This window comes from Taudactylus pleione, unplaced genomic scaffold (assembly GCF_031769625.1).
Source record: "Taudactylus pleione unplaced genomic scaffold, aTauple2 ptg000434l, whole genome shotgun sequence".
In the NCBI taxonomy this organism is placed as follows: domain Eukaryota; kingdom Metazoa; phylum Chordata; class Amphibia; order Anura; family Myobatrachidae; genus Taudactylus; species Taudactylus pleione.
The window spans coordinates 7,989,781-8,013,938 of record NW_028284836.1 but is presented as its reverse complement, the minus strand read 5'-3'; the positions used below and the strand labels follow the sequence as shown (position 1 = coordinate 8,013,938).

General features: G+C 48.5%; 1 protein-coding gene across 1 annotated transcript in view; it reads left to right on the top strand.

Moving 5' to 3' along the window:
* The first annotated feature begins 6,107 nt into the window (after window positions 1–6,107).
* Window positions 6,108–24,158, top strand: part of LOC148505950 (uncharacterized) — a 157,043-nt gene continuing 138,992 nt past the window's right edge. Inside the window, exon 1 of the mRNA XM_088447540.1 lies at window positions 6,108–6,257. The gene's annotated coding sequence lies outside the window, so the exon portion shown is untranslated. The remainder of the gene's footprint in view (window positions 6,258–24,158) is intronic.

Below are 24,158 nucleotides of genomic sequence, written 5' to 3'. Positions count from 1 at the left end.
TGAGACAAAACTGAGCAGTATTGTAGGAGAAAAGCGGAAAAGCTTATTTCAGTTATAGGGGTGATATTATTATGGTAGGAGGATAGATTTCAAATTTGAGGTTTGCCCAGTGCGCCCTTGGAAATTTGTCCGTTTCTCTGCGCTGGGAGCTGCACTGTTAGTCTGCGTAGGCGTCTCTAGAGGGCAGCCGGGAATCTTATTTTACTGGTGGAAAACCAAAATATTTTGTGTTGCCTGACGTCAAGTGTGTTCCTATACAGTCATCGCTTCTAATTGCTGGCTGTGGTCTGTAATAATGGCTTATGCCGAGATTTTCTGAGCCAGGGATGGAATGTGGCGACACAGGGCCTCATAGCAACGCTGGTACAATGCTGGTACAGCCTTCCGTGGCCCCCTCCATCGCTTTTTCCATATGGGGCTTCACTGTGCTGGTCTCTGTGTATGCTCAGAAGAGCAGACCGGGGCCTAAGGAGACTGGGATTGTCAGTTCACCTCACCTCGGCTCACGTATAGAATTGCCACTTTTCTATTTTCATATTCACAGATAGGGGGCGCAACTAGGGGGCATGGCCAAAGCCACAGTAGGCTTACAAACATTTTGTTTGTCAGATATAAGGCCATTTTCTTACTATAATAAAGACAATTGGATTCATGTCATCAGATTCACAGATATACATCTTTAGATGTACAGCCTAACCCTCCTGCCCACAGCCTAACCCTCCTGCTCACAACCTGACCCTCCTGCGCACAACCTAACCCTCCTGCCCACAGCCTAACCCTAACCTTCCTGCCCACAGCCTACCCCTAACCTTCCTGCCCACAGCCTAACCTCCTCCTAGTGCCTAACCCTCCTGCCCACAGCCTAACCTACTCCTAGTGCCTAACCTTCCTGCCCACAGCCTAACCTACTCCTAGTGCCTAACCTTCCTGCCCACAGCCTAACCTCCTCCTAGTGCCTAACCCTCCTGTCCACAGCCTAACCCTCCTGCCAATAGCCTAACCTCCTCCTAGTGCCTAACCCTCCTGCCCACAGCCTAACCTACTCCTAGTGCCTAACCCTCCTGCCCATAGCCTAACCTCCTCCTAGTGCCTAACTCTCCAGCCCACAGCCTAACCTACTCCTAGTGCCTAACCCTCCTGCCCACAGCCTAACCTCCTCCTAGTGCCTAACCTTCCTGCCCACAGCCTAACCTCCTCCTTGTGCCTAACCCTCCTGCCCACAGCCTAATCTCCTCCTAGTGCCTAACCCTCCTGCCAACAACCTACCCTAACCCTCCTGCCCACAGCCTATTCTACTCTTTAGTGCCTAACCTTCCTGCCCACAGCGTAACCTCCTCCTAGTGCCTAACCCTCCTGCCCACAGCCTAACCTACTCCTAGTGCCTAACCTTCCTGCCCACAGTGTAAACTCCTCCTAGTGCCTAACCTTCCTGCCCACAGCCTAACCTACTCCTAGTGCCTAACCTTCCTGCCCACAGCCTAACCTCCTCCTAGTGCCTAACCTTCCTGCCCACAGCCTAACCTCCTCCTAGTGCCTAACACTCCTGCCCACAGCCTAACCTACTCCTAGTGCCTAACCCTCCTGCCCATAGCCTAACCTCCTCCTAGTGCCTAACCCTCCTGCCCACAGCCTAACCTACGCCTAGTGCCTAACCCTCCTGCCCACAGTCTAACCTCCTCCTAGTGCCTAACACTCCTGCCCACAGCCTAACCTACTCCTAGTGCCTAACCCTCCTGCCCATAGCCTAACCTCCTCCTAGTGCCTAACCCTCCTGCCCACAGCCTAATCTCCTCCTAGTGCCTAACCCTCCTGCCCACAACCTACCTTAACCTACTCCTGCCCACAGCCTATTCTACTCTTTAGTGCCTAACCTTCCTGCCCACAGCGTAACCTCCTCCTAGTGCCTAACCCTCCTGCCCACAGCCTAACCTACTCCTTGTGCCTAACCTTACTGCCCACAGTGTAACCTCCTCCTAGTGCCTAACCCTCCTGCCCACAGCCTAACCTCCTCCTAGTGCCTAACCTTCCTGCCCACAGCATAACCTCCTCCTGGTGCCTAACCTTACTGCCCACAGCCTAACCTACTCCTAGTGCCTAACCTTGCTGCTCACAGCCTCACCTCCTCCTAGTGCCTAACCCTCCTGCCCACAGCGTAACCCTAACCTTACTGCCCACAGCCTACCCTCCTCCTAGTGCCTAACCCTCCTGCCCATAGCCTAACCTCCTCCTAGTGCCTAACCCTCCTGCCCATAGCCTAACCTCCTCCTAGTGCCTAACCCTCCTGCCCATAGCCTAACCTCCTCCTAGTGCCTAACCTTCCTGCCCATAGCCTAACCTCCTCCTAGTGCCTAACCCTCCTGCCCACAGCCTACCCTAACCCTCCTGCCCACAGCCTAACCTCCTCCTAGTACCTAACCCTCCTGCCCACAGCCTAACCTCCTCCTAGTACCTAACCCTCCTGCCCACAGCCTAACCTCCTCCTAGTACCTAACCCTCCTGCCCACAGCCTACCCTAACCCTCCTGCCCACAGCCTAACCTCCTTCTAGTGCCTAACCCTCCTGCCCATAGCCTAACCTCCTCCTAGTGCCTAACCCTCCTGTCCATAGCCTAACCTCCTCCTAGTGCCTAACCCTCCTGCCCACAGCCTAACCACCTCCTAGTGCCTAACCCTCCTGCCCACAGCGTAACCTCCTCCTAGTGCCTAACCCTCCTGTCCATAGCCTAACTTCCTCCTAGTGCCTAACCCTCCTGCCCACAGCCTAACCTACTCCTAGTGCCTAACCCTCCTGTCCATAGCCTAACCTCCTCCTAGTGCCTAACCCTCCTGCCCACAGCCTAACCTCCTCCTAGTGCCTAACCCTCCTGCCCACAGCGTAACCTTCTCCTAGTGCCTAACCCTCCTGCCCAGTGTAACCTCCTCCTAGTGCCTAACCTTCCTGCCCACAGTGTAACCTCCTCCTAGTGCCTAACCTTCCTGCCCACAGCCTAACCTACTCCTAGTGCCTGACCCTCCTGCCCACAGTGTAACCTCCTCCTAGTGCCTTACCCTCCTGCCCACAGTGTAACCTCCTCCTAGTGCCTAACCCTCCTGCCCACAGTGTAACCTCCTCCTAGTGCCTAACCCTCCTGCCCACAACCTAACCTACTCCTAGTACCTAACCCTCCTGCCCACAACCTAACCTACTCCTAGTGCCTAACCCTCCTGCCCACAGTGTAACCTCCTCCTAGTGCCTAACCCTCCTGCCCACAGCGTAACCTCCTCCTAGTGCCTAACCCTCCTGCCCACAGTTTAACCTCCTCCTAGTGCCTAACCTTCCTGCCCACAGTTTAACCTCCTCCTAGTGCCTAACCCTCCTGCCCACAGTTTAACCTCCTCCTAGTGCCTAACCTTCCTGCCCACAGTTTAACCTCCTCCTAGTGCCTAACCTTCCTGCCCACAGTTTAACCTCCTCCTAGTGCCTAACCCTCCTGCCCACAACCTAACCCTAATGTTGCAATTCTGACAATGTCAACATTTCACATGTTGACATTCAGAGAATGTCGACATGTTGCCTGTTAACATCATAACTCAACATTGTGGTGTAGACATTATGGGGGCAATCAGGTGCGAGTTGCCGTTGCCACGGCGTTTAAATGCCGGCCGCGGCACCGCATCTTGCACCCCTTGCTGCCCTCTTTCAGGCTGAACTCACTCAATTATGTACACACCCTATGGGTCTGCGCACAGTTTTGAGCAAGTTCAGGCTGCCGTCAAGTGCGCCCATTGTCGTGATGACTCGCACCAGCGATTGTATCGCTTAGAATTGGATTGACCGCTATGAATGTTGACCTATTGACTAATTTCCCCTTTGCTTTTAAGTCTATGGGCAAAATTTACTAAGTGGCGGGTTCTAAACCCCGGCGGTTTTGTGGCGGTTTTGCTATCTGCAGATTTACTAAGGTCAAAACCGCTGTAAAACCGCCGCAAAGCCACCATTGAAACACTTTTTAGAATAGAACAGAACAGGGCCAGGGCGAAAATGACTAGTCAGCGATTTGGGTGTCATTTAGAAACCGCCGGGGTTTAGAAACCGCTGCTTAGTAAATTTTGCCCTATTTATTTTGTCTACCTCGCACTGCGGCCCCTTAATATTTGTCCATAATAATGATACTAATTGCGCAGGCTTCCGTGTGCAGCCAATGCTTTTCCATCCTATCGCTTTGCATGCAAAAAGTCGCTTTTTCTCCCGTGTAAAATAAGTCAGGTGCATAAATATACAGACGGAAGAGATCATTTTTGGCTTCTTCAATGGATCACCATTTTCCCCCTGGAAACCGTGAAAGTGAATAGGCCCCTTGGTATGTCTTGGCCAACTTATCGCAGTGCTTTCACGTCTTTTCAAATTAAGGGAAGTCGGAAAAGTACTTGATGTTTGTTTTCGCAAAGCACTGGATATTGGGAAGCGGTTCTATGCATTTCATGCTGGCAGCCGACACAAGGAACAGAGCACTGAACCTTTGATGTTACGAACTTGGCTTGGAGAGAGTCCTGTAGCTGCTGCCCGCTGAGACGTTCAGGGTGGACGGAGGAGAGAAAATAAACATTGCTCAGGTCCTTCCTCGCCGTGGCCAGATGGTTACTTCGACGTTCCGTGTCTGACACCGTCTGGGGGCAATCATTGATCTGTCCTAAGCAGACATCTCTCAGCTGCTAAATCGTGACTAGCTTTCTCAAGTCCAAGTGCCGCTGTCTGGAAAATGTATAACTCAATAACGTGCGTAGCCGTCGTAATCCTGCAATCAGGGCTGCGCTGATTATGAAGCCCCATGGGAGCGCGGGTCAGGTGGGCAGCAGCAGAACATCTATCCTATAATTGACTTTCTTATTATGCTGATTGCTGGAGGCAAAACTTATTTAAAACATTAGGCAAACGTCAAATGGTTCCACCTATGGCCGCTTTCCAACACAGGAGGGCACGGCTGGGTTCTCCTCCTCAGGCCCTGTGGGAACAGACCCTTCACTACATCTGCGTATAGTTTTACCACACTCCCTTACTCTCTTACTGAGGGTATTTAACCAAAAATTTGATGGTAGACAGATAATTATGTGGACATCTCTCGAACCCTCGCTTTTCATCTCAAGTGCCGAAACCAGGTACTGTAAAAGCCGATAGCACCATGGAAAATAATAAGGATTGCTGAACAAAACACTGACGCAGGCCGCCGCTGTGCAGATTAAAAGCCTATCACATACTTTATCTACAATAGAAAAAAATAACCAATGCTCCCGGCCTTAGGGGCTGATTGCTCGCAGCGTGGCTGCAGCTGTGGGCAGCCGTGGAAGCCTCATTCTCTACCTTATACTAACGTGACGTTACATTCAGCTAATGTGGGTGTCTGTGCAAGCGGGTCGATGGCCAGGGAGTGCGCACAAGCGGTGTGCGCGAGCCCCAGAGCCAGTGAGAAATCACTCGCTCCGGGGCTCGCTACAAGACGGGGCGGCTGTCGATGTTGATCGACAGCTCGCCCCGTTTTGTAGGCGGGTCGGGGGGGGTGGCTGCACAAACGGAGGTGTTCCCGAAGGATGCCTGCCGTTTGTGGGCGGCCCTACTGACATCATACGTGATGTCAGTAGTGAACTTCCTGCTCTATTAGATCAGGAAGTTCACTGGGGCTTGCAGTGGACGAGACCCTACCACAAGGTCTCGTGGCAAGCCTGATGGCCGCGATAATCGCGACCATCGCCAGGTTGCCCACTAAAGCTGTGGGTGGTCACCCACAGCTTAGTGAGCGGCCTGGAGGCTGGGGTAAAAAAAAAAAAAATGCCCTGATTCAGAGCGAGCACTCGCAAATAGTGAGCGCCTCTGAATCAGGGCCATTGTTTCCACATTAACGGCAGCAAATGTCACCACTAGTATCGGCACTTGCACCTGCCCCATGCTCAGTACAGGAGATCTGTCAGAATCAGGCTTCTCCTGTCTGTACTCAGAGTCGCACTAATAAGCTTTTCATACACGCCCACAAGTCAGGGAGGTTACGTGCAAAGTCATTGTCACCGCCCAGTTCCCATCCCGAAACGCCCAATTTCACAGAGAGACAGATCCGGCCAAGTCCCACTGGACTCAGAATAGGACAGACATATGTACCCACAGATGTGTAAATTCACATCTGCGCTTGCAAAAGCTCACCGTCTGCTATTAGGCAGCATCTTCCGAGTTCAGTTTTAGCAAGAGGGACGGCTCCAGAGGCACTTACAGTGTGGACAGGCCTCTACAAGGTACTCCAAAATCTAGGAGCCTGCTTCAAGATATAGAAATGCTGTATTTAAGTCTTGTTACCTTACTTATTGAACCTCCCTCGTAAAAGGCAGTGATATCAGGGACTAGTGTAATTATGCAGAGTGATATCAGGGCCTAGTGTAATATGCAGAGTGATATCAGGGCTTAGTGTAATATGCAGAGTGATATCAGGGCCTAGTGTAATATGCAGAGTGATATCAGGGCCTAGTGTAATATGCAGAGTGATATCAGGGCCTAGTGTAATATGCAGAGCAATATCAGGGCCTAGTGTAATATGCAGAGTGATATCAGAGATATCAGAGCTTAGTGTAATTTGCAGAGTGATAGGGCGTAGTGTAATATGCAGAGTGATATCAGGGCATAGTGTAATATGCAGAGTGATATCAGGGCGTAGTGTAATATACAGAGTGATATCAGGGTGCAGTGTAATATGCAGAGTGATATCAGAGCTTAGTGTAATATGCAGAGTGATGTCATGGCGTAGTGTAATATGCAGTGATACTGTATCAGAGCTTAGTGTAATATGCAGAGTTATATCAGAGCATAGAGTAATATGCAGAGTGATATCAGAGCCTAGTGTAATATGAGAGAGATATCAGGGCCTAGTGTAATGTAAGAATGGTATCAGAGCATAGTGTAATATGAGAGGGATGTCAGAGCTTAGTGTAATATGAGAGTGATATCAGAGTTTAGTGTATATGCAGAGTGATATCAGAGCTTAGTGTAGTATGCAAAGTGATATCAGTTCCTAATGTAATATGCAGAGTGATATGAGAGATTAGTGTAATATGCAGAGTGATATCAGTGCCTAGTGTAATATGCAGAGTGATATCAGTTCCTAATGTAATATGCAGAGTGATATGAGAGATTAGTGTAATATGCAGAGTGATATCAGAGATTAGTGTAATATGCAGAGCGATATCAGGACGTAGTGTAATATGCAGAGTGCTATCGGGGCGTAGTGTAATATGCAGAGTGCTATCAGGGCGTAGTGTAATATGCAGAGTGATATCAGAGCGTAGTGTAATATGAGAGAGATATCAGTGCCTAGTGTAATATGAGAGTGATATCAAAGCTTAGCGTAATATGAGAGTGATATCAGGGTGTAGTGTAATATGCAGAGTGCTATCAGGGCGTAGTGTAATATGCAGAGTGCTATCAGGGTGTAGTGTAATATGCAGAATGCTATCAGGGCGTAGTGTAATATGCAGAGTGATATCAGAGCGTAGTGTAATATGAGAGAGATATCAGTGCCTAGTGTAATATGCAGAGTGCTATCAGGGCGTAGTGTAATATGAGAGTGATATCAAAGCTTAGTGTGATATGCAGAGTGCTATCAGGGCTTAGTGTAATATGAGAGTGCTATCAGGGCGTAGTGTAATATGCAGAGTGCTATCAGGGCGTAGTGTAATATGCAGAGTGCTATCAGGGCGTAGTGTAATATGCAGAGTGCTATCAGGATGTAGTGTAATATGCAGAGTGCTATCAGGGCGTAGTGTAATATGCAGAGTGATATCAGGGTGTAGTGTAATATGCAGAGTGCTGTCAGGGTGTAGTGTAATATGCAGAGTGCTATCAGGGCGTAGTGTAATATGCAGAGTGATATCAGGGAGTAGTGTAATATGCAGAGTGCTATCAGGGCTTAGTGTAATATGCAGAGTGATATCAGAGCTTAGTGTAATATGAGAGTGATATCAGAGCTTAGTGTAAAATGAGAGTGCTATCAGGGTGTAGTGTAATATGCAGAGTGCTATCAGGGCGTAGTGTAATATGCAGAGTGATATCAGAGCTTAGTGTAATATGAGAGTGATATCAGGGCCTAGTGTGATATGAGAGTGATATCAGGGCTTAGTGTAAAATGAGAGTGATATCAGAGCTTAGTGTAATATGAGAGTGATATCAGAGCTTAGTGTAATATGAGAGTGCTATCAGGGTGTAGTGTAATATGCAGAGTGCTATCAGGGCGTAGTGTAATATGCAGAGTGATATCAGAGCTTAGTGTAATATGAGAGTGATATCAGGGCCTAGTGTGATATGAGAGTGATATCAGGGCTTAGTGTAAAATGAGAGTGATATCAGAGCTTAGTGTAATATGAGAGTGCCATCAGGGTGTAATGTAATATGCAGAGTGTTATCAGGGCGTAGTGTAATATGCAGAGTGATATCAGAGCTTAGTGTAATATGAGAGTGATATCAGGGCGTAGTGTAATATGCAGAGTACTATCAGGGTGTAGTGTAATATGCAGAGTGCTATGAGGGCGTAGTGTAATATGCAGAGTGCTATCAGGGCGTAGTGTAATATGCAGAGTGATATCAGAGCGTAGTGTAATGTGAGAGAGATATCAGGGCCTAGTGTGATATGAGAGTGATATCAGGGCGTAGTGTACTATGCAGAGTGCTATCAGGGCATAGTGTAATATGAGAGTGATATCAGAGCTTAGTGTAATATGAGAGTGATATCAGAGCTTAGTGTAATATGCAGAGTGATATCAGAGCTTAGTGTAATATGCAGAGTTCTATCAGGGCGTAGTGTAATATGCAGAGTGCTATCAGGGCGTAGTGTAATATGCAGAGTGCTATCAGGGCGTAGTGTAATATGAGAGTGATATCAGAGCTTAGTGTAATATGAGAGTGATATCAGAGCTTAGTGTAATATGAAAGTGATATCAGAGCCTAGTGTAATATGCAGAGTTCTATCAGGGCGTAGTGTAATATGCAGAGTGCTATCAGGGCGTAGTGTAATATGCAGAGTGCTATCAGGGCGTAGTGTAATATGCAGAGTGATATCAGAGCTTAGTGTAATATGAGAGTGATATCAGGGCCTAGTGTGATATGAGAGTGATATCAGGGCTTAGTGTAAAATGAGAGTGATATCAGAGCTTAGTGTAATATGAGAGTGCCATCAGGGTGTAGTGTAATATGCAGAGTGTTATCAGGGCGTAGTGTAATATGCAGAGTGATATCAGAGCTTAGTGTAATATGAGAGTGATATCAGGGCGTAGTGTAATATGCAGAGTACTATCAGGGTGTAGTGTAATATGCAGAGTGCTATCAGGGCGTAGTGTAATATGCAGAGTGCTATCAGGGCGTAGTGTAATATGCAGAGTGATATCAGAGCGTAGTGTAATGTGAGAGAGATATCAGGGCCTAGTGTGATATGAGAGTGATATCAGGGCGTAGTGTACTATGCAGAGTGCTATCAGGGCATAGTGTAATATGAGAGTGATATCAGAGCTTAGTGTAATATGAGAGTGATATCAGAGCTTAGTGTAATATGCAGAGTGATATCAGGGCGTAGTGTAATATGAGAGTGATATCAGAGCTTAGTGTAATATGAGAGTGATATCAGAGCTTAGTGTAATATGAAAGTGATATCAGAGCCTAGTGTAATATGCAGAGTTCTATCAGGGCGTAGTGTAATATGCAGAGTGCTATCAGGGCGTAGTGTAATATGCAGAGTGATATCAGAGATTAGTGTAATATGCAGAGTGATATCAGAGATTAGTGTAATATGAGAGTGATATCAGTGCCTAGTGTAATATGCAGAGTGATATCAAAGCTTAGTGTGATATGCAGAGTGCTATCAGGGCTTAGTGTAATATGAGAGTGCTATCAGGGCGTACTGTAATATGCAGAATGCTATCAGGACGTAGTGTGATATTCAGAGTGCTTTCAGGGCGTAGTGTAATATGCAGAGTGCTATCAGGGTGTAGTGTAATATGCAGAGTGCTATCAGGGTGTAGTGTAATATGCAGAGTGCTATCAGGGTGTAGTGTAATATGCAGAATGTTATCAGGACGTAGTGTAATATGCAGAGTGCTATCAGGGTGTAGTGTAATATGCAGAATGCTATCAGGACGTAGTGTCATATGCAGAGTGCTATCAGTTCCTAATGTAATATGCAGAGTGATATCAGAGATTAGTGTAATATGCAGAGTGATATCAGAGATTAGTGTAATATGAGAGTGATATCAGAGCTTAGTGTAATATGCAGAGTGCTATCAGGGTGTAGTGTAATATGCAGAGTGATATCAGGGCCTAGTGTAATATGCAGAGTGATATCAGGGCGTAGTGTAATATGCAGAATGCTATCAGGGCGTAGTGTAATATGCAGAATGCTATCAGGGCGTAGTGTAATATGCAGAATGCTATCAGGGCGTAGTGTAATATTGCAGAGTGCTATCAGGGCGTAGTGTAATATGCAGAATGCTATCAGGACGTAGTGTGATATGCAGAATGCTATCAGGACGTAGTGTAATATGCAGAGTGATATCAGAGCTTAGTGTAATATGCAGAGTGATATCAGAGCTTAGTGTAATATGAGAGTGATATCAGGGCTTAGTGTAAAATGAGAGTGCTATCAGGACGTAGTGTGATATGCAGAGTGCTATCAGGGCGTAGTGTAATATTGCAGAGTGCTGTCAGGGCGTAGTGTAATATGCAGAATGCTATCAGGACGTAGTGTGATATGCAGAATGCTATCAGGACGTAGTGTGATATGCAGAATGCTATCAGGACGTAGTGTAATATGCAGAGTGATATCAGAGCTTAGTGTAATATGCAGAGTGATATCAGAGCTTAGTGTAATATGAGAGTGATATCAGGGCTTAGTGTAAAATGAGAGTGCTATCAGGACGTAGTGTGATATGCAGAGTGCTATCAGGGTGTAGTGTAATATGCAGAATGCTATCAGGACGTAGTGTAATATGCAGAGTGCTATCAGGGTGTAGTGTAATAGGCAGAGTACTGTCAGGGCATAGTGTAATATGCAGAGTGATATCAGGGCGTAGTGTAATATGCAGAATGCTATCAGGACGTAGTGTGATATGCAGAATGCTATCAGGGCGTAGTGTAATATGCAGAGTGCTATCAGGGCGTAGTGTAATATGCAGAGTGCTATCAGGGTGTAGTGTAATAGGCAGAGTGCTATCAGGGCGTAGTGTAATATGCAGAATGCTATCAGGACGTAGTGTAATATGCAGAATGCTATCAGGACGTAGTGTAATATGCAGAGTGATATCAGAGCTTAGTGTAATATGAGAGTGCTATCAGGGTGTAGTGTAATAGGCAGAGTGATATCAGAGCTTAGTGTAATATGAGAGTGATATCAGAGCTTAGTGTAATATGAGAGTGCTATCAGGGTGTAGTGTAATATGCAGAGTGCTATCAGGGCGTAGTGTAATATGCAGAGTGATATCATTGCTTAGTGTAATATGAGAGTGATATCAGGGCTTAGTGTAAAATGAGAGTGCTATCAGGGCGTAGTGTAATATGCAGAGTGCTATCAGGGTGTAGTGTAATATGCAGAGTGCTATCAGGGCGTAGTGTGATATGCAGAGTGCTATCAGGGCGTAGTGTAATATGCAGAGTGCTATCAGGGTGTAGTGTAATAGGCAGAGTACTGTCAGGGCATAGTGTAATATGCAGACTTATATCAGTGCCTAATGTTATATAGTACCTAGTGTAAAAAGCAGGGATTTATCTTGTGCACAGTATAATATTCAGAAACATAACTAGTGACCAATGCAATATAGTCCCTTTCCTAGTGTCCAGTCTGAGATACAGAGCGCTGTGAAGCGCTGGGTCCTATCAGCAATTTTTTCACTGACTTGGATCCTCTGCAGCTAATAGTGAGGGCTCCTGAAGTTATCACTGATATGTGCAGAATAGCGGCTGTCTTGACATAACCAGTGGAGAGGTTTCGGGTCAGTAATACAGCACTTGCTTACCTGCATGTGGAGCACTGAGTGCCGGATAGCTATCAGAGAGATTTGGGGTAACAGCAGGGTGAGAGGCCCTTAAACCCAGACGTCCCTAGACACATGCCTAGTGTGCCTAGCCCTACATGTGGACTTGCATTAGGGTAGGTAACTTCTGCCAGACAAGCTTCTTCTGTTGCAGTTTGACAGTAACCTCACATCACCCTTCTGTGTATTTGGTGATGTTTGGTCCCATATTTTCCTGTCCCCCCCTCCCCCCCCAACTTCCGAAAAGTACCCGAGTTGCCTGGGCTGAGACACGTTATGCTGTTTTCATCCTCCTCATCTCCCGCATTCCTGTGTGTACCTGACTATGAATAATGACTACATTGGTAGCTTTTGCCTTGTAATATACTGTACAGTATACATAAGAAATCAAAACACATCTTAAAAATAACCTAGCATGGAAATGAAGTGTATTTTTTAATTAGCTCTGTCATTAATAAGCCAAGTAGTGGAGCCATGGGAACTTCGGGCTGTGCAGCTGTCTAAGGCATAAGTACACGTCCAAAAGATCCTGCCCAGAGGTCACAGGGATATAAAAAGCTCTAACTTCTTCCCTGACATTGATGGGAAAGGCCTTGTCTCTTAAATTAGATTAAAACATATGTCTGGGGACCTCTCTGCTCTTGTCAAAAGGCACCTGGTACGAGGGCCCTGCCCTTCTACACTCTATAACTAATCTCCAGATTTGTTATGTAGAAGCGATAAAACAAACACCTAGATATAAAGTAAATTAAACTTTGGCCATACCACTGTCCTGCGGGCTCAGATCTGCCCAATCGCCCCCGAAATGGACGTAGAGGTTTGTACGCAGCACCCGGGGCCAGATATCGTTCCAAAACCAATCGGATCCGGTGATTGGACGTCCACATTTTGTAGCGTGTGTGAATTTCCGATCATCTGTCTGACATTTTTGTTGATAGTTCCTTTAAATACGTCACCTGTGATGATCTTGGGACTAATAATCGTCGGAAAGAGAACGATGAATCGCTAGTGTGTACTCTCCAAATTGGAGATCGTTTAATCACTATGAAAATCGTATAGTCGGTCGGATAGTGTGTTATATCGTTCAGGTGTATACGTGCAGCTGTGTCCTCATACACCCAGCCTCCTTGTGCCTTAAACAGCCGTTCTACAGACCATGGCGTGACTCGGTAGCATCTTTACATGCGACTCTTTCCCTTCAAATGCGTCTCATTCATAAAGCTTCTGGTGATTAAAATGATATGCACCATTCCTGTATTCTGTGTGCGACTGCGGGTGTATCTGCATGCAACATGCTACGTTACATTGTCACAGGCGCTGACACTGTAAATATCTGAAAATAATAAATAGCCCCCAATCTAGTGTGTACTGTAATACATCATGAGAGCGTGTACAGCAGGGACGGACTGGGGCTGCTGAGTAGCCCTGGCAGTCCCCTGCAAAAGGGGTGTGGCATTGCCTCAAGAGGGGCATGGTTACGTTTCAGGGGGGCGTGCAGCGAGTCACTGGGGCCTGGCCTCGCGGCACGCCCCCATCTGTCAGTATCCCGGCCGAGTAGAGCGCCGGGAGGCGGAGTCGCTCGGCCTGGGTTTAACACCGCAGCGGTCCATCTGACTATCAGCCCTTCTGGAATTTGCTCTGGTGTACAGCAAAACATGAGCATACCCCGACCTCACGATGAAAGAGATGTAAGAAGGGTTGGGAAGGGGATGTGGTCACTAAGGAAAGGACAAATGCCCCAGAGGGGTCTCACAGTTTAACCTTGAAGTGGGAGGGGGTGCAGCACTATAATGAGAAAATCCATGCATTCAGGAGTCAGTAAGTTTATTCGGGGTGTTATGTGTATATATACTGTATCTGACACTCCACAAGCTGCCCAGACTCTGCGGATAGCTGATAACTCCCCTCCTATTTCAATATTTAAAACAGTATCTATGGGGTCTATTTACTGAGCAGTGTTAGGAGACAGGGTGAAAAGTGATAAGGTACCAGCCAATCAGCTCCCAACTGTCATCTCAGAGGCTGTGGGCCTGATTCAGACCTGGACGCTATGCTGCGCTCGTTATGCCTTTTCGCAATCTGCGCTTGCGTATGAGTCGCAATGCGCGTGCGTGAACCAGACATTGCGATGGGAAAGTGCTCGCCCGTAGCCCGCAGTCGGGCCGCTATTTTGAGTGACAGATAGTGGCGTTTGTGGGTGGTAACAGGGGAAGGTGCTTGTAAACGGGGGTGTGGATGTGCGAACGCAGGCGTGCCCGACCGTCAGAACGGCGTTTAATGGGTGTGCATAATTAGCAAAGTAGCGTCATTACACACGTGACTGGGCTGTATTTTAGCCAGAACTGCTCGCAATGTTGTGGTGGGAAAAGGCTACCACAAGCGCTGCGAGCAGCTCCGATGGCTCCCGATGTTCCCGATTAATCCGTCAACTGCCGGAGATGACGTGTGTTGCGAGTGGCAAAAGGGCATCTTTAAACAAGTGCGAGCTCATAGTGCGGCCGCTCGCTATTACTTAGTGGGCGGCTTTACGCGACGCAGTGCGAGAACATGATTTAAATAGCCGGCCCCTTTTAGCCAGCGAGCAGAGGCAAATAGCGTCCGGGTCTGAATCAGGCCCTGTGTTTGAAAATTGACAGTTGAGAGCTGATTGGCTGGCACCTTATCACTTTTCACTCTGTCTCCTAACACTGCTTAGTAAATAGACCCCTGTATCTGACTGCAGAAAATCGCTGCACCATAGATATTATTATTTCTTCGAGGTTTGGGAACATTTCTTTGTTTCCCTACCTTTTCTCTATGCACCGTAGACAATATGCGTTCTGATATACTGTAGGGCAGAGAGGACCCCATGACATAGAGACCAGTAATAGCCGGGAATCTGGATGTAAGGCCTTTATACACGAACGAACATCTGACGTTCTCAGGGAACTCTGTTACTGTGGTGTTAATTTCTGTCACTTCTAAATGTGGCACTTACAGGAAAACACCACAATGTACAGTGGGCCTGATTCTGACCTGCTCGCGAGCGCTGTACGCTCGCAAGCGGGTCGATGGTGCCTAAGTGCGCATGTGCACGATGGAGGGAGCTCCTTCATGCGCATGCGCGAGACCCGGCGAGCGACGGAGAATCCGTCGCTCCGGGTCTCGCACCAAAGGGGGCGTGCTGTCGATGGTGAGTGACAGCACGCCCCCATTGGTGGGCGTGCCGGGGGCGTGGCTGCCAGACGGTGGCGTTCCCATGGGAACGCCTACCGTCGGAGTCCGGCCCCACTGACATCACTAGTGATGTCAGTGGGAGTGATTTTGGCTCTATTAGAGCCAAAATCACTCTAGGGCTTGCGGCAGCGAGACCCTACTGCAGGGTCTCGTCGCAAGCCCGATGGTCACGATGGTCTTGACCATCGCGACCATCATCATGGACGCTCGCTATAGCGGTGGGTGGTAACCCACAGCTATGCGAGCGTCCATGAGGCCGCTCCAATGTTAGGTAGGAGGGCCCTGATTCAGAGCGAGCGCTCTGGTCAGAGCGTCCGGCTCTGAATCATGGCCCAGTATCAGCCCCCGTTTACGGGATGCGTTGAAACTTTACTTTCTTTCAGTTCTTCTTCTGTGAGAGAACACTTTACACATGCAGTAATATGAATAAATCACGGGGCCCAAGAGTCAGTCATGCTCCGGGCTAGAATATACTTCCAGCTGCACTTACAAAAGACTGGAGCCTGATTTCCATAGTTCTAGTTGGTGACCCCTTACCATGCGTAGAAGTATTCTATTCTAGTCAGTGTTGCCGCTTTCCTATCACAAGATGGATGTAGCAGTAGACATATAGGTCAGATGTACAGGACACGAGGGCCACTCGCCGGACGCTCTCAGCTGGCGTTGATGTGATATTAATGTAGACTAATGGTAGCGTTATCGGCGTGCATTTGGAGCAAGGACATCATTGTTGTTTATATATTGTACAGACTATACTACAATAATGGTGATTTGCACAGAAGTGAATTCCGTGCAGTGATTAAAGACCGCTGCCTTCTCATCTGCGTACAACGTCGCCTGCCTGCAGAAATATCTGTAACATCGACACACATCGAGCGGCCATCTTGCCCTTGAGAGAGCTCTCATGCTGCATGGAGATCACAAGGGCTAATTTATGCACGCCCATGAGACGGCGTTTAAATGGTCAGAGACGCCAGCTTTTTATTGACTACCCCCCCCCACTACCACCACCTGTTACCTCCCCTAAACGCTGACTGCCTGTCACTTTGCGAATGGATCTTCTGTGTGTTCGGAATCGCAAGACAAGTGCAGCGTGTGCGCTGTATACACTCGCCCATGCAAGGGACCGACGGCGCGACAGCGGGGGCCACGCGGCATTCGGCAGCATGGCCATGAGCTGAAAATATTGCTCGGCTGACGTGCATGCAGGTCCGACAGGCGATGTCACTGACAAGGGGTGGGAGTGCACTTCCACAGCGATATAGCGGGTACACACTGCCCGATGTGGACGATATGTCGTCCAATCCGCTGGGTCGGCTTTAGACAGTCTGCCTCCCTTATATAAATCACCAAAAACCATACTTGCCTACTTTTCAAGAGCCTACTGTCACCTTGGTCCTGTCCTCTGCTGTTTGAAGTGCGATTTGCGCCATTTTCAGTTGGCACAAGCTATGATCATACTCGCCGACAATTTGGCTGCCCCCTCTGAGAGACAGCCAGGTTAATACAGCGGAGGGTGGCGATGGGCATGGTGCGAGTTGGGGGCAGAGCGGGGGCATAACTGCGCAAACGCATCAATGCCGAGAGTACCGGTATTGTGCAGCAGGGGGCGGGGCCACGATTACGCTATTCTATTATACAATACAAGTGGACGGCTGCGGGAGATTAGGCAAGTATGGCTGCGATGACGTGATTGGAGGCAAATCGTGTCATTCAACCCCTAGGGCCGCCCCCACTTCATTCTGGGCCAACTCTGTCAGGAGGCTGGGGGGAGATGGATCAAGCCTCGGAGAGAACTAAAGTGGAGAAGTTACTCATGGCAACCAATCAGATTCTAACTGTCATTATATAGACTCTGCTAGATAAATGACAGTTAGAAGCTGATTGGTTGCTTTGGGCAACTTTTCCACGTTATCTCTCTCCAAGGTTTGATACATCTCCTCCTATGAGAGCTCCTTCAATTCAAGACTCTCCTAAGCCTTCCGGGAAAGCTGGAAGTTCAGCTAGAAACATAGATGGGGGCTGATGCTGAGGTGGAAGTAAAACAAGGGGACATCTTAGTATCTGCAGTATTGCTGGGATTCAGTAAGGCCACCGCACTGGACTATTCCATTCAGCCGCTGTACCCTATTTACAACCAGCATACCTACCTTGGTTTTGACTGATCAGCTGCTGGTGCTGCTACCCGGGTCCTCCGCCAATCCCTGTGCTGAGCGAGAGCTGAAAGTAAAGTAGATAGCAGCGTGGAGTCACGAGCGGGCTGCACTTCCGGAGGCTGCCCGCGCTCTGCTGGTGTTATTTCTGCTGGCACAGCGCCTGGATTATCAGCGGGCTTCAAATTGCTGGAGACCTACCACGCTGTTCTACCATTCACTCCAACACCAAAGGAGTTATATTAAACCGGATTACCAACCAAGGGTTAATTGCAAGCCAGGATTTCTGGAAACCTGTGCTTTTCCACCTAAGGGAGTGGTGAGTGACATTGCTACTCAGTTTAATTTGCTGGAGATTACCCCCCTGGAGGTGGGGAGGGTTACCAATACATCATTATATATGGTGTGTATATACTGTACATAACTTTTTACTGAATTTAATCATGTACTCAAACATCTTGATAAACTGGACTATTTTTTATTGTATATGAGTCATTCCTCAGATACACGTTTTTTATTAGTTGGGACTTTCTTTTTGGATACTAATTTTTATCATTACTCAGGGCCTGATTCAGAGCCGGACGCTATTTGCGCTCGCTCGTTCAGAAAAAGGGTCCGGATATTTAAATTGAGCGCTCGCTCTTTGCGGTCTGTTGACGCCTCTATGTCTGAGCGAGCGAACAAAATATGCGCTCGCTATTTTGTAAAGACGCCCCCTGGCCGTTCGCATCATACGTCATCTCCGCTATTTATTAGATTAATCGAGTACATCGAAAGAGCTTGTGGTTGGATTTTCTTCCCGCAATCATGCGAACAGTTCAGGCTAAGAGACAACCAAGTGACGTGGTCGATGACGCTGCTTTGTTAATTATGCACACCCTTAAAATGCCCGTTTTAACCTCTTGGCACGCCTGCGTTCGGATCACCACTCCCCGTTTTCAAGCACCTTCCCCTGTTACACCCACAAACGCCTCATCCTGTCACTCAAATTAGCAGCTCCTCGCTGTTTTGCGAGCGCATGATTTCCGCAATGACTGGTTGGCGCATGCGCATTATGAATTTATGACCCATACGCATGCGCAGATGTGAGAACATCGCTCGGAGCGAACGAGCGGCCGCTTACGAGCAGCTCTGAATCAGGCCCTCAGTGCACTGATTGATATACATTTTCAGGTTACCTAACATTGTATTCTATATCCTAGGAACTGCAGTTCTATTTCGTTATTGATATTCTTATTACCATGTTGCCAATAAATTGTCAAAACAGCTTTTAAGGAGTATTTTTTATAGTGGTTATAAGTGCAGGGATTTATTCCTTGTCCATTTGCTTTTCTTAAGGTGTTCTGGCAGTGGCCCTGATTCAGAGACGGACGCTCTGACAGAGCGCTCGCTCTGAATCAGGGCCTGTCTTTTTTTTTAATGGAGCGGCCTCCTTGCCGCTCGCATTGCTGTGGGTGGTCACCTACAGCAAATGCGAGCGGCCAGGATGATGGTCGCGATGGTCAAGACCATCAGGCTCAGTATCCCTGAATCAGGCTCAGTATCCCTTTATGTCAGCTGCTAATAATCCACTTATGATCCCTGGTTAGTAGGCGCACCACTATATCACTTTTTCGTGGAAGTAAAACAAATAAATAACTTTCTATCTTGGTAGCACCATGCAGCACTGCGGGGTGGGGGGGGGGTCAGACGTAAAATGTGCAGAGGGATTTAGATTTGGGAGGGGTGTGTCCAAAGTCCAAACGCATCTAAATTGCCGTGTAAAAATAAAACTGTCCAACATTCATGGGCTCCATGCAATGGCAGACAGTATTTACGTACATGCAAAAATAAAGTATTTTGACCCATTTCAGTGCAACATGGTTTGTCCAGGTGCAAAGCTATGTGCTCTTTTTTGCTTTACTTTAAGGATGGCCACTGATGGCTTAAACCATCGATAGTCGCCATTGATGGTACCATTGGTGGTTAACCTCTATGGCAGGAATGGCCAACCTGTGGCTCTCCAGCTGTTGTAAACTACAAGTCCCAGCATGCACTGCTTCAGTTTTGCTATTAGGGAATGCTAAAACTGTGGCAGGGCATGCTGGGATGTGTAGTTTCACAACAGCTAGAGAGCCACAGGTTGGCCAGGCCTGCTCTATGGTATCAAACCATCGACAGGGGAACCATCGAAGGTTTCCCCCACCTATAGTCAGCCCTGCTGTGTTACTAAACGAGCAGCGGACCAGCCAGAGGTGGGAGGCGGTGCTTTGCAGGTTGCTTCGCGGGCTTGCGTCACGGTGCCAAATACTAAAAAAAAATTGTCAGGGAGTTCTGTACCATCGATGGATCTCCGCCATCAATGGTAAAACCATCTGACATTGGTGGTTAACTATCGAATCAGGCCGATATGTGAGTTGTAAGTCCTATAAAAATGCAAATATCATGATCTTTAAGCATTATCATATCTACCAACAATGTATAATACCAGTCATTGAGATGTTTTCATCGAGATACATTAAAATTATTCAAATTCCCATTTTGCTTCCTCCAAAACTTCCTGCGCCCGACAGCTGCCTGATTACAGGTGTCCCCCTGAGTATAACGAGACACATTGCTGGCTGTAATCTCCGCAGAGATCACAGAGACTGGAGGCCACAGGGCAGAGCTGAATCTATTCATTAGGTGTGTGTTATCTGTCTGTGACAGTCTTTAGTGGCCACGTTTATTCTATGTCTGATGAGATGAGCAGATTGGCGGCAGGAAGAGAGGGCGCTCTGGGAACGGAGGTGAAGAGGTGGCAGTAGGTACCTGCGGCGCGGTCTGCGTCTCTCTGAAGTGTGTATATGCAGAAATGAATATTACATTAATGCATGTTTTATTTAAAATGCAATTTCTGCAGCTATGGGAACGTACAGATAAGATAATAAAGATAAGATAATTAGTTATGTACGTGACATAGGTTATAGCCGGCATCTGAGCAAGATGGAGTATAATACTGTATTGTCACAGTGGGGAATGGATGATGTATTATTTTATATGTATATGGAAGAAGCTGCCCAGTCTCTGACAGGTCCCTGCTTACTGTATCTCACCTCAGCACACCCTGACAGTATAGCGATGGAGTGTAGATCGTTCCATCACCTAAATATCTGTTTTGAAAAGTCCACTTGTATTAATGAAGGATTTCAAAGATGCGAAATCCAAAACAAGACACCTCTGTGGATTAGGGTGTGCACCTGTACATAAATGAAGATTAGGGTGTGCAACGCCACGTCTGTGAGGATTAGGGTGTACAAAAGTAAATTAGGGTGTGTATCTGCACACCTGTGGGGATTAGGGTGTGCACCGGCACATCTGTGGGCATTAGGGTGTGTACCTGCACATCTGTGGGGATTAGGGTGTGCACCTGCAAATCTGTGGGGATTAGGGTGTGCACCTGCACACCTGTGCAGATTGGGCTGTGTACCTTTACACTTGTGCTCAATGGGGTGTGTACCTGTACACTTGTGTGGATTGGGGTGTGTACCTGTACACTTGTGCGAAATGGGGTGTGTACTTGTGCGGATTGGGGTGTGTACATGTACACCTGTGGGGATTGGGCAGTGTACCTGTACACCTGTGCGGATTGGGGTGTGTACCTGTACACTTGTGCGGATTGGGGTGTGTACCTGTACACCTGTGGTGATTGGGCTGTTTACCTGTACACCTGTGGGGATTGGGGTGTGTACCTGTACACCTGTGCGGATCAGGGTGTGTACCTGTACACCTGTGCGGATCAGGGTGTGTACCTGTACACCTGTGCGGATTGGGGTGTGTACCTGTACACCTGTGGGGATTGGCATGTGTACCTGTACACCTGTGGGGATTGGGTTGTGTACCTATACACCTGTGGGGATTGGGGTGTGTACCTGTACACCTGTGGGGATTGGGCTGTGTACCTGTACACCTGTGCGGATTGGGGTGTGTACCTATACACCTGTGGGGATTGGGCTGTGTACCTGTACACCTGTGCGGATTGGGGTGTGTACCTGTAGATCTGTGCGGATTGGGCTGTGTACCTGTACACCTGTGCAGATTGGGCTGTGTATCTGTACACCTGTGCGGATTGGGCTGTGTACCTATACACTAGTGCGTATTTGGCTGTGTACCTGTACACCTGTGCAGATTGGGCTGTGTACCTTTACACTTGTGCTCAATGGGGTGTGTACCTGTACACTTGTGTGGATTGGGGTGTGTACCTGTACACTTGTGCGAAATGGGGTGTGTACTTGTGCGGATTTGGGTGTGTACATGTACACCTGTGGGGATTGGGCTGTGTACCTGTACACCTGTGCGGATTGGGGTGTGTACCTGTACACTTGTGCGGATTGGGGTGTGTACCTGTACACCTGTGGTGATTGGGCTGTTTACCTGTACACCTGTGGGGATTGGGCTGTGTACTTGTACACTTGTGCGGATTGGGGTGTGTACCTGTACACCTGTGCGGATTGGGGTGTGTACCTGTACACCTGTGCAGATTGGGGTGTGTACCTATACACCTGTGCGGATTGGGGAGTGTACCTGTACACCTGTGGGGATTGGCATGTGTACCTGTACACCTGTGGGGATTGGGTTGTGTACCTATACACCTGTGGGGATTGGGGTGTGTACCTGTACACCTGTGGGGATTGGGCTGTGTACCTATACACCTGTGCGGATTGGGTTGTGTACCTATACACCTGTGGGGATTTGGCTATGTACCTGTACACCTGTGGGGATTGGGTTGTGTACCTATACACCTGTGGGGATTGGGCTGTGTACCTGTACACCTGTGCGGATTGGGGTGTGTACCTGTAGATCTGTGCGGATTGGGCTGTGTACCTGTACACCTGTGCAGATTGGGCTGTGTATCTGTACACCTGTGCGGATTGGGCTGTGTACCTATACACTAGTGCGTATTTGGCTGTGTACCTGTACACCTGTGGGGATTGGGGTGTGTACCTGTACACCTGCGGGGATAGGGGTGTGTACCTGTACACCTGTGCGGATTGGGGTGTGTACCTGTACACTTGCGCAGATTGGGGTGTGTACCTGTACACCTGTGGGGATTGGGGTGTGTACCTGTACAACTGTGGGGATTGGGGTGTGTACCTGTACACCTGCGGGGATTGGGGTGTGTACCTGTACACTTGCGCAGATTGGGGTGTGTACCTATACACCTGTGGGGATTGGGCTGTGTACCTATACACCTGTGGGGATTGGGGTGTGTACCTGTACACCTGTGGGGATTGGGGTGTGTACCTGTACACCTGTGGGGATTGGGGTGTGTACGGGATTGGTACTGGTAGTGATGGATTGAGATGATCTGGATCCTTTGGGATGAACATCATCAAACCACACTTTCCCCTTACAGCACAGGTTCTCAAACTTGGTCCTCAGGGCCTCAGACAGTGCATGTTTTCCAGGGCCGGGATGTACTAAATGGAAAATGCGGTAAAAACCCCGTTTTCGGGGTTTTACTGCATTTTCTGTATGTACCATCACCTGGCCGCCAGCTCTCCGATGCGGAGGGTATCGCCAACTTTTGCTGGTGTTACCCTATAGAAGCCAGTGGGCTTCTACCGCATCGCGCTGGTATGATTGGATCCCTCCCAGCATGCCCCGCAGCCGCCGCGTCAATCTGCGCATGCGCAGATGGACTCCCGGCTCATGAACCCGGAAGTCCACGCGAAAAGCGGCTCGCAAAGGACAGCTCTTATCGGAAGAGCTGTTCTTTACGGTACTGATTGCATATGTTAGTACATATGCGATCAGTAGGGATGCGGTGACTGGCGGTAAGTAGCGCCACTGTTAGTACATCCCGCCCCAGGTCTCTTCCCGCCGCGTCTTTCCTCCGGCGTCCTGAGTGACAGACGTGCCGCTGAGTATCCTGTATAACGGGAGGCCCAACGGAAATCCTAACTCCACTGTATCACCAACGCAGTACATTACATAGACTCCGCTGTTGTCACCACTGTATAAGCAGTACAGTGTCAGTGCACATACTTGGCGCACCACAACGCCCAGCATAACCCTAAAGCTCCTGGCTGCAACTGGGCACTCCTTACAACCTGTACCTGCTGTTAACCCAGTGTTACCTGCTCCTGTTTTTTATCTGATTAATAAACCACCCTTTGGTTAAGTCATCTGCCATGTTGACTAATCTCCATTTGCTCACCTACCACCGTAGAGGCCGCCAATAAGAGAGAGATGGACCTCATCTCATGGACCTTAACCTGATTATCCGCCACCCCGAATCCTCTGGTTATGTACTGGGCTCTGCAATGACTTAGGCCCTGATTCAGACCCACTCGCGAGCGGTTGTCCGCTCGCAAGTGGGTCGATGGTCTGCACTGCGCATGCGCACGACGGAGGGAGCTCCGTCGTGCGCATGCACGAGACGCGACGAGCGAAGGACTTTCCTTCGCTCGTAGTGTCTGATCAAAGGGGGCGTGCTGTCGATGTTGATTGACAGCACGCCCTCTTTGGTGGGCATGCCGGGGGCGTGCCTCCCAGACGGAGGCATTCCCAAGGGAACGCCTACCGTCAGAAGCCGGCCCCACTGACATCACTGATAAGAGCCAAAATCACTCCTGGCCTCTGCTCGCAGTGGCGATGGTCGCGATGGTCAAGACCATCGCGACCATCATCCTGCACGCTCGTATATGCTGTGGGTGGTGACCCGCAGCTATACGAGCGTCCAGGAGGACGCTCCATTTTAATGGAGGTGGGCCCTGATTCAGAGCGAGTGCTCTGGTCAGAG